Source organism: Ips typographus, linkage group LG4 (assembly GCF_016097725.1).
Source record: "Ips typographus isolate SLU linkage group LG4, UJ_Ityp_2.0, whole genome shotgun sequence".
Classification (NCBI taxonomy): Eukaryota; Metazoa; Arthropoda; class Insecta; order Coleoptera; family Curculionidae; genus Ips; species Ips typographus.
In genome coordinates this window covers 244,280-257,442 of record NC_138425.1, presented here as the reverse complement: position 1 = coordinate 257,442, position 13,163 = coordinate 244,280, and the positions used below count along the sequence as shown (strand labels likewise).

Sequence of the window (13,163 nt, the reverse complement as noted above, 5' to 3'; positions counted from 1 at the left end):
GGTCAACGAACCGCGTAAACGCAGCCAAATTTTGAACTTGATTCGCACACGCGATGAGTAAAATATTAGCGTCAAAAAAAAAGTTCAAGATCAACAACGTTTGTCCCGGATTTATGCGGTCCAAACTTTGCGCCTTATTTTCAAAACGTTTATAAATTTAGACTGTTTATCCTTTCAAGACTGACTGACATATGAAGAATTCTTTTTATTTCTGGCAATTTGGCTGTAAAGTGCCGACAAAATTAGACTAAAAGTTTGATTATTCAAAGAGTTTTTTTTGCGTTTTTTAAGTGTCCAGAAAAATCAATGTATTTCCCCATATTGTGGTTGCAGGAAAAAATATTTTACTTTTTATTTTTATAAAAAAAGTTCTTCCGATACCGGGAATCGAACCCGAGCCTCCTGGGTGAAAGCCAGGTATCCTAGCCACTAGACCATATCGGAGATAACTTAAACAGGAAGAATTTTCTTGACAATCCAATTCAAGTCACATTTGAATGACAGCAAAAACTCAACGCTCCAAATTGTGCATTTAAAAACGCTAAATATAAAGCTACATAAGGTGCAGAAAGTGACAGCAGCTGTACATGCAGCAAAAAGAAGCAATAAAACCGACATCAAATTGTCGGAAGGTAGCGTACGTTCAACTGGCGGCACACAAAAAAAACCTGGAAAACTTTTTCACTCGTTACAGTCTTCATAAAAATCGCGAAAAGCCATAAAGCTGGACTAATGTTTACTTTAAAATACGTTATTTTTAAAATGGATGACTTTTTCGTAAATGACGACTGGCAGCTGGAAAACGTTCATATTATTTTTTTGCACGTGTGTTTCCACTCGAACATTTCGTGATCATGATAATTCTTTTTTTTTTACAAAAAAAAAGAGCAAAATTTAAGGCAAAGGGACTAAAGACATTGCAAACTGTCAAAATTGTGCTACATCTCTTCCACTGACTGACAAATAACGGGTGTTCAATAATTGTTATGGTCAGGTCGCCTATGGATGGCAATTGTCACAAAAAGCGTATGTCTTAGATAACTTGATAAACAATTATTATATGACAGCTGTCATTTCAAAACATATACGAACTTATCAACGGCCCTCTACGTTCATGCTAAAAGGAGAGAACCATAGCCAACTACGACCATAACAATTATTCAACACCCGTTATGTTTACAATTTACAAGGATCCCTATCATTGACACTATATGGATAATTTTAAAGTTTTACCCGAAAAGTTTAACAACAACAGTTAATTCCCAGAAAACAAAAACTTTAAAACTGATTACAGTAAGGTCGATTTAGTGCTCATAAAGTGAAAATCGTGCGTGCCACAGACAGCTGTTTTGTGTATCAGGTAAAAGTGGCACAACGAGTTATTACTCATTTACGCGTACGGCTTCAACTAAGGCCACTAAAGACTTTGTTAATAACAATCGAGCCGAAGCAGATGGGCTTAACCACTGCCGGTTATAGTTACGCAACTTGAGCGATTTACGCAACTTTTAAAGCTGCACTGCAACTTAGATCGAGACCGATAAAAATGCAAAGTTTAACTCGATTGGTTCAAGGTTTACTCACCCAAAATCACCTGCAATTTTTTTTATTTACCGCTACGCTAATCGGACCATCGGGTGCAGTATTTGTGTGAATCACAGACTTACCATAACAGATTTCTTAGCGTTTTAGGGATCCGTAAAACAGCGACCATCATTGTTTTGGACAGCATATGAACGGACACGAGTAAACTTTTCAATCCTTTGCAGCTTTCCGGACAACTCAGTGCTAGACTCTGACTTTATCACAGGGAGTGGTCCTGAAAAAATATTTAGCTTTATTGAATATTAATTAATTAAATAAAATATAATTAAAACCATTAATTTCAAGTGTCAAAAATGTCATTTTTCAAACGTCAATATCTCGAAAACCGTTATAGATAGCTGTAGGTTATGATGCATTAAAAATATTTAAAATAGTTAGGACTATTCAAAAATACAGGGTGTTCCATTTAAAATAAGCAAATCGGCATCTATTTCCGGTTAAATCGGATGTGACAGAAAGATGAAAGTATTTTTAAAATATAGCACTACTTTGAAGGGCAAATTTCCCAATAGAACTGAGTAGAGAATAGCTTAACTTTTTTTTCGGTCACCCTGTACGACACACTCAATGCGAGAAAGGAAGAAGAACCGGATTTTTTGAGTTTTAAATTTAACGTCAGCGCAGGCCAACTAGCTCAGATATTGTCAAAGTTTTGAAGCACTTTTCCAAGGAAATGTTGAGTTTCTGGTGGGTACCTAAAATGAGTTTTCAGAGTCCAAGATATGGAAACAGCTTGAGTAGAAAAGGTCAAAGAAACTAAATCCGTACTCTAAACGAACAATTTCCCACTAAAACTGTGTACAAACTACCATCAGGTTTGCAACGCCTCATCTCGGTTATTTTTTAGGATTTCAGGGACCAAAAAAATGTCAAAATGCCCCTTTTAAATCCCTCTATCTAACCCTGCTAAGCAGTAATAAATCGGATGAAATAATTTAAAAAAAATGGTTTTCGTGATATCATTACCTCAAGGATTTACAGATTTCCTTTGATTTAACAGTTTTCAAATTAGTTTGTTGTACTTTCCGACAAATGTTCTACTAATCAACTTGAGTCTATAAAACTATTGTCCTTTTATTATTCCTGGTATCTAAATGTTTTTTTCTATTAGAACTGTAAAGTGGACACTCTTCATTTTTGTAACACTTCATTTTATTGACAAAACTGAAAGCAAGGCCAGTTATTTATGACACTTTTGATAAAAAACAAAACAATTTTTGAAAACTCTTCAACATGACGATATCAGTATTCTGAAAAAGCGGTAGTGGTATTGTAAACAGTTATTAATTTTTCTCTGACCGTGCAAATGACATGGCCGAGACATCATTTATAATAATTCAGGGTTAAGAGCGATTCGACATCATTATTTGGGACAAGTTTGTCGTAAATCCACCGCCTACCATCAAAAAGAGTTAGCTAACACCATTATGAAATTATTGGGTAAACAAAGAGCGCTGAAAAGTCCGTTCCATCATTTCCCAGGCTGGGAAAATTTAAATTAAAGTCGGGGGCGCTGCGGCCTTCTGGCCAAAGGCCTGCCCTAAGTGGCGTAGCACCTAAACCTTAAATTGAATTGCCCGAGTCGTTACGCTTCAGAAATTTCTAATTTACAATCTAGGGCATTTAAGCGATCAATTAGCTGTTTAATTACCGACGGAATGTTTATGAATATCTACCGTACATTCAGTAAACTGGGTCATGAACTGACGTGTCATAGGTTCCCATACAATTCGTATCGTTTTCATGCTGGTCGGCTGTCATTTCAAATTTGCTAAGGTTGTCTGAACGGGATGATAAAGATGTGATTTTTCTTGCTTTATATGCAACAATATCGATTGTTATTAAACAAACATAATAACCAGCGGAACCTTGGATGGAGGAGATTAGGAAGCCCCGAAAACGCCGACAAAATTTATGACTAATGGCAAGGATGCGGATAAACTGTTGACCTAATTTTTTCCTCGGTTCTATTCAAAAGTCGACCTTATTCGCATTTTTTTTGGGTCGCGATAAGTGCGTGTTTAATTTAGCCGCCCCTCGGGCCTTACAGTTCTCAATAAAAATTCAACGGCCATTACAGACTCACATAGTAACTGGGCCAAATCACACACAAGTGAGGCTTAGCCTCTTTTTTACACTTATTTGTTCATAACAATGAGATAAAAATTGTGTTTTCAAAGGTAGACAAAAACTTGGACAGTGTTGTGCTTGTTAAGAATTTGCATATCTCAATACCAAGAATCTCACAAAATGTATCAGTTTGAGTAACCAAAAAACAATAGAACAACCAAATAATAGAACACGAGTGTGGAAATTGAATCTAGATCGAAACTAAACTATACAGTGTAGAACTGACTTTGACCCAAAAACCGTCATATACTATTTGGGTCACTACGAGCAACATCCTTGCTTGAGAATCACAATGCATCGATAGCTCGACGAGAAAATATCGTCGACTTCCTAAATTTCGAGGTTCGGTTTCGACAAAGGTCATTTTTTTTTCACGTAACGATGGTCGTCCATCGGAACGATCTCCAAAACATTTATCGGGCACGGCCCAGACATCCTTTTAAAAATATGTAATTCTTCAGGGTTGTTTTAGGTCTAAATTGGAGCAAGTTCGTCCGGTCATAAGGTCTCTCTATCATTGAAATTGGATTATACAGGGTGGTCCAGTTTTAAGTGTCAATAATTCACCATTTGATAGCTAATCAAAAAATAAGTTGACTTGCATTATGTCATTTTTCTAAAAAAGGTTTCCTAAGGAAGATACAGTCCTCCAAATTTCAATTTAAAAAATCGTTTTATAGTTTAAAACTCAACATCCAAGACTTGTGAAAGTCCAAATTTGTACTGAATAGTTTAAAAACTTTTTTACTACTAGGAATGGTCTTATGATTCGCTTTATCAAACTGCCATCCTGGTTGAGTGTCTGAAACTGGCATTCAAGAACTAAAAAAAGTCCGGAAATCAAGACAAAGATTGTATTGTGAATGAAACTCATTTTTTACTACTAAAAATAATATAAAAGTTTTTACTAGGACTAAAGAGAGTCCAAAAGTATATCTTCAACACTTTAATTGGTGTACAACTGAATTTTCTGGACTGGACAACAAGTCTAGAAGTAAATTAAATTTTCGGACTATTTTATTTGTAAAAATTAGTTCTCAAGACTATTATTGTAGCATTGGGTACCAAATTTTTTTATTTTTATTACTGAAGAAACTTGACTGTTGGAAATAGTCTTAAACTCGATTTTTCAGTCTTAAAAAGCACTAAAAACAGTCTGAATTTCTTAGAGATGCTACAATTTATTGCACCTATGAGTGTAGAAGTCAATTTAATAGTGAAGAAGCTTGAAATAACATTTTCAAGATTATGGTCAGTGGACAAACTGGCTTTTAGGCCTGATAAGTCAAAAACTTTGTAAAGATAGTCTTGAAACTCGATTTGAGGCACTGAAAACAGCCTTAAAACACTAAAAACAGTCTAGTTTATTAAGAAATACCCGAATTTTTAACACTGAGGTGTCTAGAAGTCGATTTAATAGTGACAAAGCTTGGAATGCTATTTTAAGTCTATGAAGAATGTAAAAATTGTTTTTTTAAGTTTGCTATGTCAATAAATTGGTGAAGATAGTCTTGAAACTCGATTTTCCAAGCTGAAAGCAGTTTTGAAGCACTACAAATAGCCCAGAATTCGAAGAAAATCAAAAGCAAAGTAAAAAGCACGAAAAATTAGTTTTCAAGACAATTTTCATGAATCTAATGTTAATGTCCTGCATCTAAGACTATTTTCAAGACTAAAATATTGAAATTTGTCTTCAAATTATGAAAACTTACTTCAAATGCAAATTTTAAGCTTCTGATGTCACTTTTCATTAGTTCAGTCACATTTTGGGGTTCAAGTCAATTTTTAAGGTTTAAATGTATGAATTTGTAGTAACAAATTCTTGAAAAAGTAGTTTTTATGTCAACGAGTCAATTTTTAGTATTAAAGTCTCTCGATTTGCATGAAAACTGGTTACAAACACAATTTTTAAACTTCTGAAATTTGTATCTTTTCTAATTCAATTTTCAAAACTAAAGTCTTTTAGTTTGTCTGGAAACTATGAAAACTGGCTACAATAATATTTTTTAAACTTCTTAAGTGAATTTTCCGTTTCCAAGACAATTTTTAAGTTGGGTTGGGTTAGTTTTGGGTCTTTGACCGTAATAACGTGTAATAAAGTGCTTGGTCCAAATTTGATCAATATTGCTCCAACGGTCTGACAGTTATGACAAAAAACCGATTTTTTAAACAGTAATTTGAAGAAGTGTATTTTCCTTAGGAAGCACTTTTCAGGAAAATGACATAATGAATGTCAACTTATTTTTTAATTGGCTATGGATTGGTAAATTATTGATTAAATAGTTAATTACGGTACTGTATATTGTTTGATTTGCTATCTAGGAAAAGCGAGACACGACCAACTTTACTATACTAAAACCTATTTCGGTCAGTTACGACAAACGTTACTCAATCCGAAAAACAAAATAATTTATGTCAGCCTTCGAACGAGATGCTCCAGCATCTGACGTAATCTACGACACGCCTACGTAACAGAAAACGCAACTATTTTTCCTTATACACCGTGAAAAATGTTGAACACTCGATTTTCTTTTTCTGCACACCTCCAAGGTTCGAACCGTTTAAATTTTAACGAGCATGGCGACCGAAACAATATAATTATTAATGAGACAGAGGCATATGTGTCCTATTTAGCTGCTTCGCCAGTCCGATCCGACCAAAAGGTACAGCCAAGAGAAATCGAGCTGGTCCCAGCACCTGTTACAGGTGCAAGAATTGGGGTAAATCCATTCGAAATTTGCATCTGTCGGGGCACAAGCCGGTCATTGTGCAAAACCCCGTATGTTTTGTGCACGCGCCTACCCTACAATTGTCCATGTGCCATGACGACAGTGGGTTTTGCGGTGAGGGTGGGATGACACAAATATTGCCTGCAAAAGTATCAAAGTGTGTAAGTTTGTTCTTAAGTAAAGTAATACAAAAATGACGTATAAAAGCAAGTTACGCTCAAGTAGGAAGAAACAGTGTAACAAAATTGGTGAGTGTGAACTATTCTCCAAACACTAACATATGGTCCCAGTAAAGTATTCTGCAAGGTTTTTTCATCTTTCAAGCATATCAGTGCTTATCAATATCCATGAGTTATTGATGTCGTCTTAAATGGAAATGTTCACTTTTGCACCTGCTGACAATCAGCAAGTTATTTTGGAATTGAGCTCATCAAAAGTCGTCATCAGTTTTGTCCAGTTATCAATTTGGTCGATATTACTTTTTAACGAACATGAACAAATTAATCGCTTTTCCTCATAACTCCTTTAATTTATTAAACAAACAGGCAACGTCCTCGCCACGCTTACATCACAAAAGCACTAATTCCATTTGGAGAGACCTTCCGCGTTATGACCGAGCAGTTCCATTTTATCCATCAAGGTCTTTCTCCTGTAATTTTTCCGTTGCATTTTTCTCGCCGGCAGGCATAAACTGAAATTAAGGCTGTCACGGTAGTAAAAGTGCGTCGCCGAAGGTTTGCCTCCTCCAATCTATTAGCTAATGGTGTGCATGCCCCAGTTGTAAGTATCAATTCCCCCGGGTTTATAATTGATGGCATTGCCTGTCAGTAAACATAAATAGAAGTGAACAATCTCTGAAATAACAGTGGTTAATATCGAAAACAAATTACGCGGTATAAATTTTGAAAAAACTGAAGGAATTGCTCTCGGGATTAACTGTTGCCTGACGTGTAATTTTCCTAATGATTCCGACCTTCTTTTCAGTAGGTAATTCAGGCTTTGGTAATAGACTAATAGTTGATTTGCTATTTATTTAGGCGTTTATGGAAGTTACATTCAGTAATCCCACGACTTTTCCTTGAAAAGGACCTTAGTCTAATCCTTAAAGTAATTATTCTTTCTCATTATTAAAACTGATTTGCTTATTACGGTTTTATGATCGCACAAACATAAAACTTTAGACTGTAAAAATTCTAATAAAATGAACGTAAAGTGTGTCATCAAATCGTCTTCTGGGTCAAGTCCTTCGCTAAGTCGTAAACTTCCAACTACGCCATAGAGAGTTTACATTGTATCAGTTTTCGATTTGTTTCAATCGTATATTACAAACAGGCGTTTCCTTGGCCTGGCTCAGTTTTAACCTTCCTACTTAAATTATCACAGACAAACACACACAAACGGATTAGGAAATCGGTTCGCATCAGGGACATATTATTTTCACTTTTTTCCTCTTTCAATTCACTAACTTGGTGCTCTTAGAAACCGATACCGCAAATAAAGCGGATGATTAAACGGAGACGAAAATACATTTATTACATATGTAAATGTGACCTTGACCATGAAAGGCAGACTGAGTAGACATAAACAAGGACGAACGAAAATAAATAATTTTTTTTTTCAGCGGCAAACTTATGCACCCAAATGCATGGATGCGTGCTCATCGACCGAACGTTCATGAAACGACTTTGTTATTTTGAGTTTTAATATTTTAAAAATCTTAGTCCATAACAGTTTGGTCATTTCTTATCCAGTACCGGCCGGAAAATTAATCATTGACATGTAATATTATAAATCAACATCGGTGTAACATACACGCCAACTAGAATTTTTATGCATAAAAACGTCACACAAACAGCAATCAGTGCACCCAACCTATCATTATTCTATCAAGAATGACGAAACTAATAACAGCCTCCCTCTCTCTCTGAATATACAGGTGTGGTAAATTCAAAAGCGACCATAGGAAAACCGTGTAACGGACAGAGAAACGTAGGTAATTGCATGCGCGGGAGAAAGACAGAAAACGAAAAAAATATCAAGTGGGCCATATTTTTAGCGCGCTGTTGCCAAACGTCGTAAGTAAGTTTGTCGAGGGTATTCAATTCTTACGACGTTTGGCAACAGCGCGCTAAAAATATGGCCTACTTGATATTTTTTTCGTTTTCTGTCTTTCTCCCGCGCATGCAATTACCTACGTTTCTCTGTCCGTTACACGGTTTTCCTATGGTCGCTTTTGGATTTACCACACCTGTATAACTAACCAATTTTTCCAACACTATGTGCACTACTCGAGCAAAAGGTCGACTAAATTTTATGGATGAGTGTACATCTAGAACGGGTTCCTTGTAAATGTGACCAAGAACTTAATTATCCAATCATATGCATGCAATTTCCCATTAGTAATTTGCAACGAAAGCCTTGTGATAATGCTGAGAGAGAGAGAGGAATCGAAAAAATGAACTAAAAGTTTCCAAGCTTCGCCCGTGAGGCGCTCTATCGACCCTTTAGACGACCTTCATCCTTCCAACGTTCGAATCCTGCTCCCACCTTGACCTGCCCCATAACAAGGCCCGTTCACAATGAACCCCCCCGGAATCAAGGCTGGATCTTGAATGGGCGAGACAAGGACGCCCTCTAAGGCGTGAGAAGGACAAATTAAATATTGGCGCGAATTGGGATATATTTTACCAGTGGCGTTCCACCCTAAATTAAAGATTTCCACCAGGATAGCTGATTACCTTACCGTTCCTACAAAAAAAAGCAATTTAGCAACGCAAAAACTCTTTGACCCTCAGTAATCTATATTTAAATCATTCTAATGTGGTAACAACGCACGAATGAAGTAATTAGTTTCAGAATCATTAATGAAATTACTGCTAGTCATTGTTTAGACTATTTTGTTGCAATTTTCTTTTGCGTCGATCACAAGGATGTTTGATATACAGGGTGGTCCAGTTTTAAGTGTCAATAATTCACCATTTGATAGCTAATCAAAAAATAAGTTGACTTGCATTATGTCATTTTTCTGAAAAACGTTTCCTAACGAAGATACAGAACTCCAAATTTCAATTTAAAAAAATCGTTTTATAGTTTAAAACTCAACATCCAAGACTTGTGAAAGTCCAAATTTGTACTGAATAGTTCAAAAACTTTTTTACTACTAGGAATGGTCTTATGATTCGCTTTCTCAGACTGCCATCCTGGTTGAGTGTCTGAAACTGGCATTCAAGAACTAAAAAAAGTCCGGAAATCAAGACAAAGATTGTATTGTGAATGAAACTCATTTTTTACTACTAAAAATAATATAAAAGTTGACTTTTAATGCTAGAACTGACTTTACTAGGACTAAAGAGAGTCCAAAAGTATATTTTCAAGACTTTAATTGGTGTACAACTCAATTTTCTGGACTGGACAACAAGTCTAGAAGTAAATTAAATTTTCGGACTATTTTATTTCTAAAAATTAGTTCTCAAGACTATTATTGCAGCATTTGGTACCAAAATTTTTTACTTTTATTACTGAAGAAACTTGACTTTTGGAAATAGTCTTAAACTCGATTTTTCAGTCTTAAAAAGCACTAAAAACAGTCTGAATTTCTTAGAGGTGCTACAATTTATTGCACCTATGAGTGTAGAAGTCAATTTAATAGTGAAGAAGCTTGAAATAACATTTTCAAGATTATGGTCAGTGGACAAACTGGCTTTTAGGCCTGATAAGTCAAAAACTTTGTAAAGATAGTCTTGAAACTCGATTTGAGGCACTGAAAACAGCCTTAAAACACTAAAAACAGTCTAGTTTATTAAGAAATACCCGAATTTTTAGCACTGAGGTGTCTAGAAGTCGATTTAATAGTGACAAAGCTTGGAATGCTATTTTAAGTCTATGAAGAATGTAAAAATTGTTTTTTAAGTTTGCTATGTCAATAACTTGGTGAAGATAGTCTTGAAACTCGATTTTTGAAGCACTAAAATTAGTCCAGAATTCGAAGAAAATTAAAAGCAAAGTAAAAAGCACGAAAAGTTAGTTTTCAAGACAATTTTTATAAATCTAATGTCAATGTCCTGCATCTAAGACTATTTTCAAGACAAATATTGAAATTTGTCTTCAAATTATAAAAACTTACTTCAAATGCAAATTTTAAGCTTCTGATGTCACTTTTCATTAGTTCAGTCACATTTTGGGGTTCAAGTCAATTTTTAAGGTTTAAATGTATGAATTTGTAGTAACAAATTCTTGAAAAAGTAGTTTTTATGTCTACAAGTCAATTTTCAGTATTAAAGTCTCTCGATTTGCATGAAAACTGGTTACAAACACAACTTTTAAGCTTCTGAAATTTTTATCTTTTCTAATTCAACTAAAGTCTTTTAGTTTGTCTGGAAACTATGAAAACTGGCTACAATAATATTTTTTAAACGTCTTAAGTGAATTTTCCGTTTCCAAGACAATTTTTAAGTTGGGTTAGGTTAGTTTTGGGTCTTTGACCGTAATAACGTGTAATAAAGTGCTTGTTCCAAATTTGATCAATATTGCTCCAACGGTCTGACAGTTATGAGAAAAAACCGATTTTTTAAACAGAAATTTGAAAGATTGTATTTTCCTTAGGAAGCACTTTTCAGGAAAATGACATAATAAATGTCAACTTATTTTTTAATTGGCTATGGATTGGTGAATTATTGACATTTAAAACTGGACCACCCTGTATACTAATACCGAAAAGAAGCCAAAAATCGTTGCGTTCATAGTAATGAGCAATAAAGCCAGAATCAGACAATACGTAAAACAGATAAAGGAAGTGGTTTACCTGCTTGAGAAACTGAATCCGGTCTGGAGGTCCGTTTTACCAGATCATCTACGAGCCCTGATCACAATAACGCGTGCATGAAACTCGAAATTGCAAAAACTGAACTTCCTAGGCTTTTGAACACTCTGCTGATTTTTCCCAACACACTGTAAAAATATTAAAAACTTGAATAACGAAAACCAACAATAAAACTCTCATAACAGTTTTTGCTTAATAGTAGTCAAGTAAATGTGGTTTGTAACCTGCTTTTTTTGACCAATCACAAACAACCCACTGGACCACCATGTAGACTTAAAACACGACGTCATCCGTCTAATTATATGTTAATTATAATGTTAACACCCAAGGGCAAAATAATACCAGTAATTCTTACTCAATTCCCTTTGCTCTATGTGATCATAAAATTGTCTCGTGTGTCTCATAACGTTAATAATTATTAACCTTGAATCAATTCTGAAACGACCGCGCCATTTTCCTGTTTGTTCTCCCGTTAACCGGCAATAAAGTAGAATGCAAAATAGCATCTCGCCCATGTCCAATTTGTCAACCGTTGATCACTAAAACGCTTCCTAGAAGATGACATTGGAGACTTTGTTTGGTAGCAAGGTCAAGTTTAGGATGAGCATGTTATTTTCAAAAGGTGTTTGCTGTTTGCTTCCCCAAAAATAATGGTGCAAACAGTTGAATAGTGTCATGCTAAGTGAACTAGAAATATCCAGAAACCTTGACAGTTATGCTTCATAGAATATGATCAAAGTCAGGTCCAGAAGTAATGTTAGCGACAATGCAAAAACCAACATTCGATTAACCTTCAAAACTGCTTTTACGCACTTCACTTTACATTCAATGATAAATGGACAGTTGACGCGTAAAAGAGATCATCCAGTAGAGTATACAGGTGTGGTTAATCCAAAAGCGACCATAGGAAAACCGTGTAACCGACAGAGAAACGTAGGTAATTGCATGCGCGGGAGAAAGACAGAAAACGAAAAAAATATCAAGTAGGCCATATTTTTAGCGCGCTGTTGCCAAACGCCGTAAGTAAGTTTGTCGAGGGTATTGAATACTTACGGCGTTTGGCAACAGCGCGCTTAAAATACGGCCTACTTGATTTTTTTTTTAGTTTTCTGTCTTTGTCCCGCGCATGCAATCATCTATGTTTCTCTGTCCGATACACGGTTTTCCTATGGTCGGTTTTGTATTTACCACACCTGTATAAGGTTATTCCAAAAGTTGAATTTTTGATAAGAACGTATTGTAACACTAGAAACTCTAGAAGAAAAAATTTTCCTGCAAACCTCAGTAGTTTCATAGCTACGAGTTTGAGTTTTTAATGATGAAACGATCCACAATTATCGAATAATAAAGCCAGAAATTGTAACAAAAGCCTAACCTGAAAAGGTTAGATTTGCGGTTTCTGCCCCTCGCCTACACGTGAATACATTGCCCTTGACCGGCACGAGCGGAGTCCCGGATCCCGGAACTGGAAAGTTGGGCCTGGAAATTGTGGAGGCGGACATCTGGATCTGGTCCCCCCACCTCGCTCCGCTCACCCTATCGCGATCCCTGTGCGGAGCAATGTGCCGGAGTTTGAAATTGGGAAAATGGGAGAGAACACACAGTTTACGCCAACGGTTAAAGTTCAAAAAGATCATTGTGATCCTTTGGCCTTTAGAAGGGCAACCCTACCGTCACCCTGATGGCACAATAAGGAATGATATCAGTGGTTGATGCTGATGAATTGCTTTCTGGTAAACATGTTTGTTACGGGATGTCCTTGGGTGACGAGCCAAAAATATCCTGCATTACTGTAATATCATCGAAATGATAATTCACAGAGAATGATATTATTGTTGTCTAGTCCATTACTCACTTATGTAGGAATATAGATACTAAGA

The 13,163-nt window shown here is 35.7% G+C and overlaps 1 non-coding gene across 1 annotated transcript; it reads right to left on the bottom strand.

The window, feature by feature from the left end:
- Positions 1 to 372: 372 nt before the first annotated feature.
- On the bottom strand, positions 373 to 444 carry TRNAE-UUC (transfer RNA glutamic acid (anticodon UUC)). The gene has a single exon. It is a non-coding gene; the product is annotated as a tRNA-Glu (tRNA).
- Between the last annotated feature and the right edge of the window lie 12,719 nt (positions 445 to 13,163).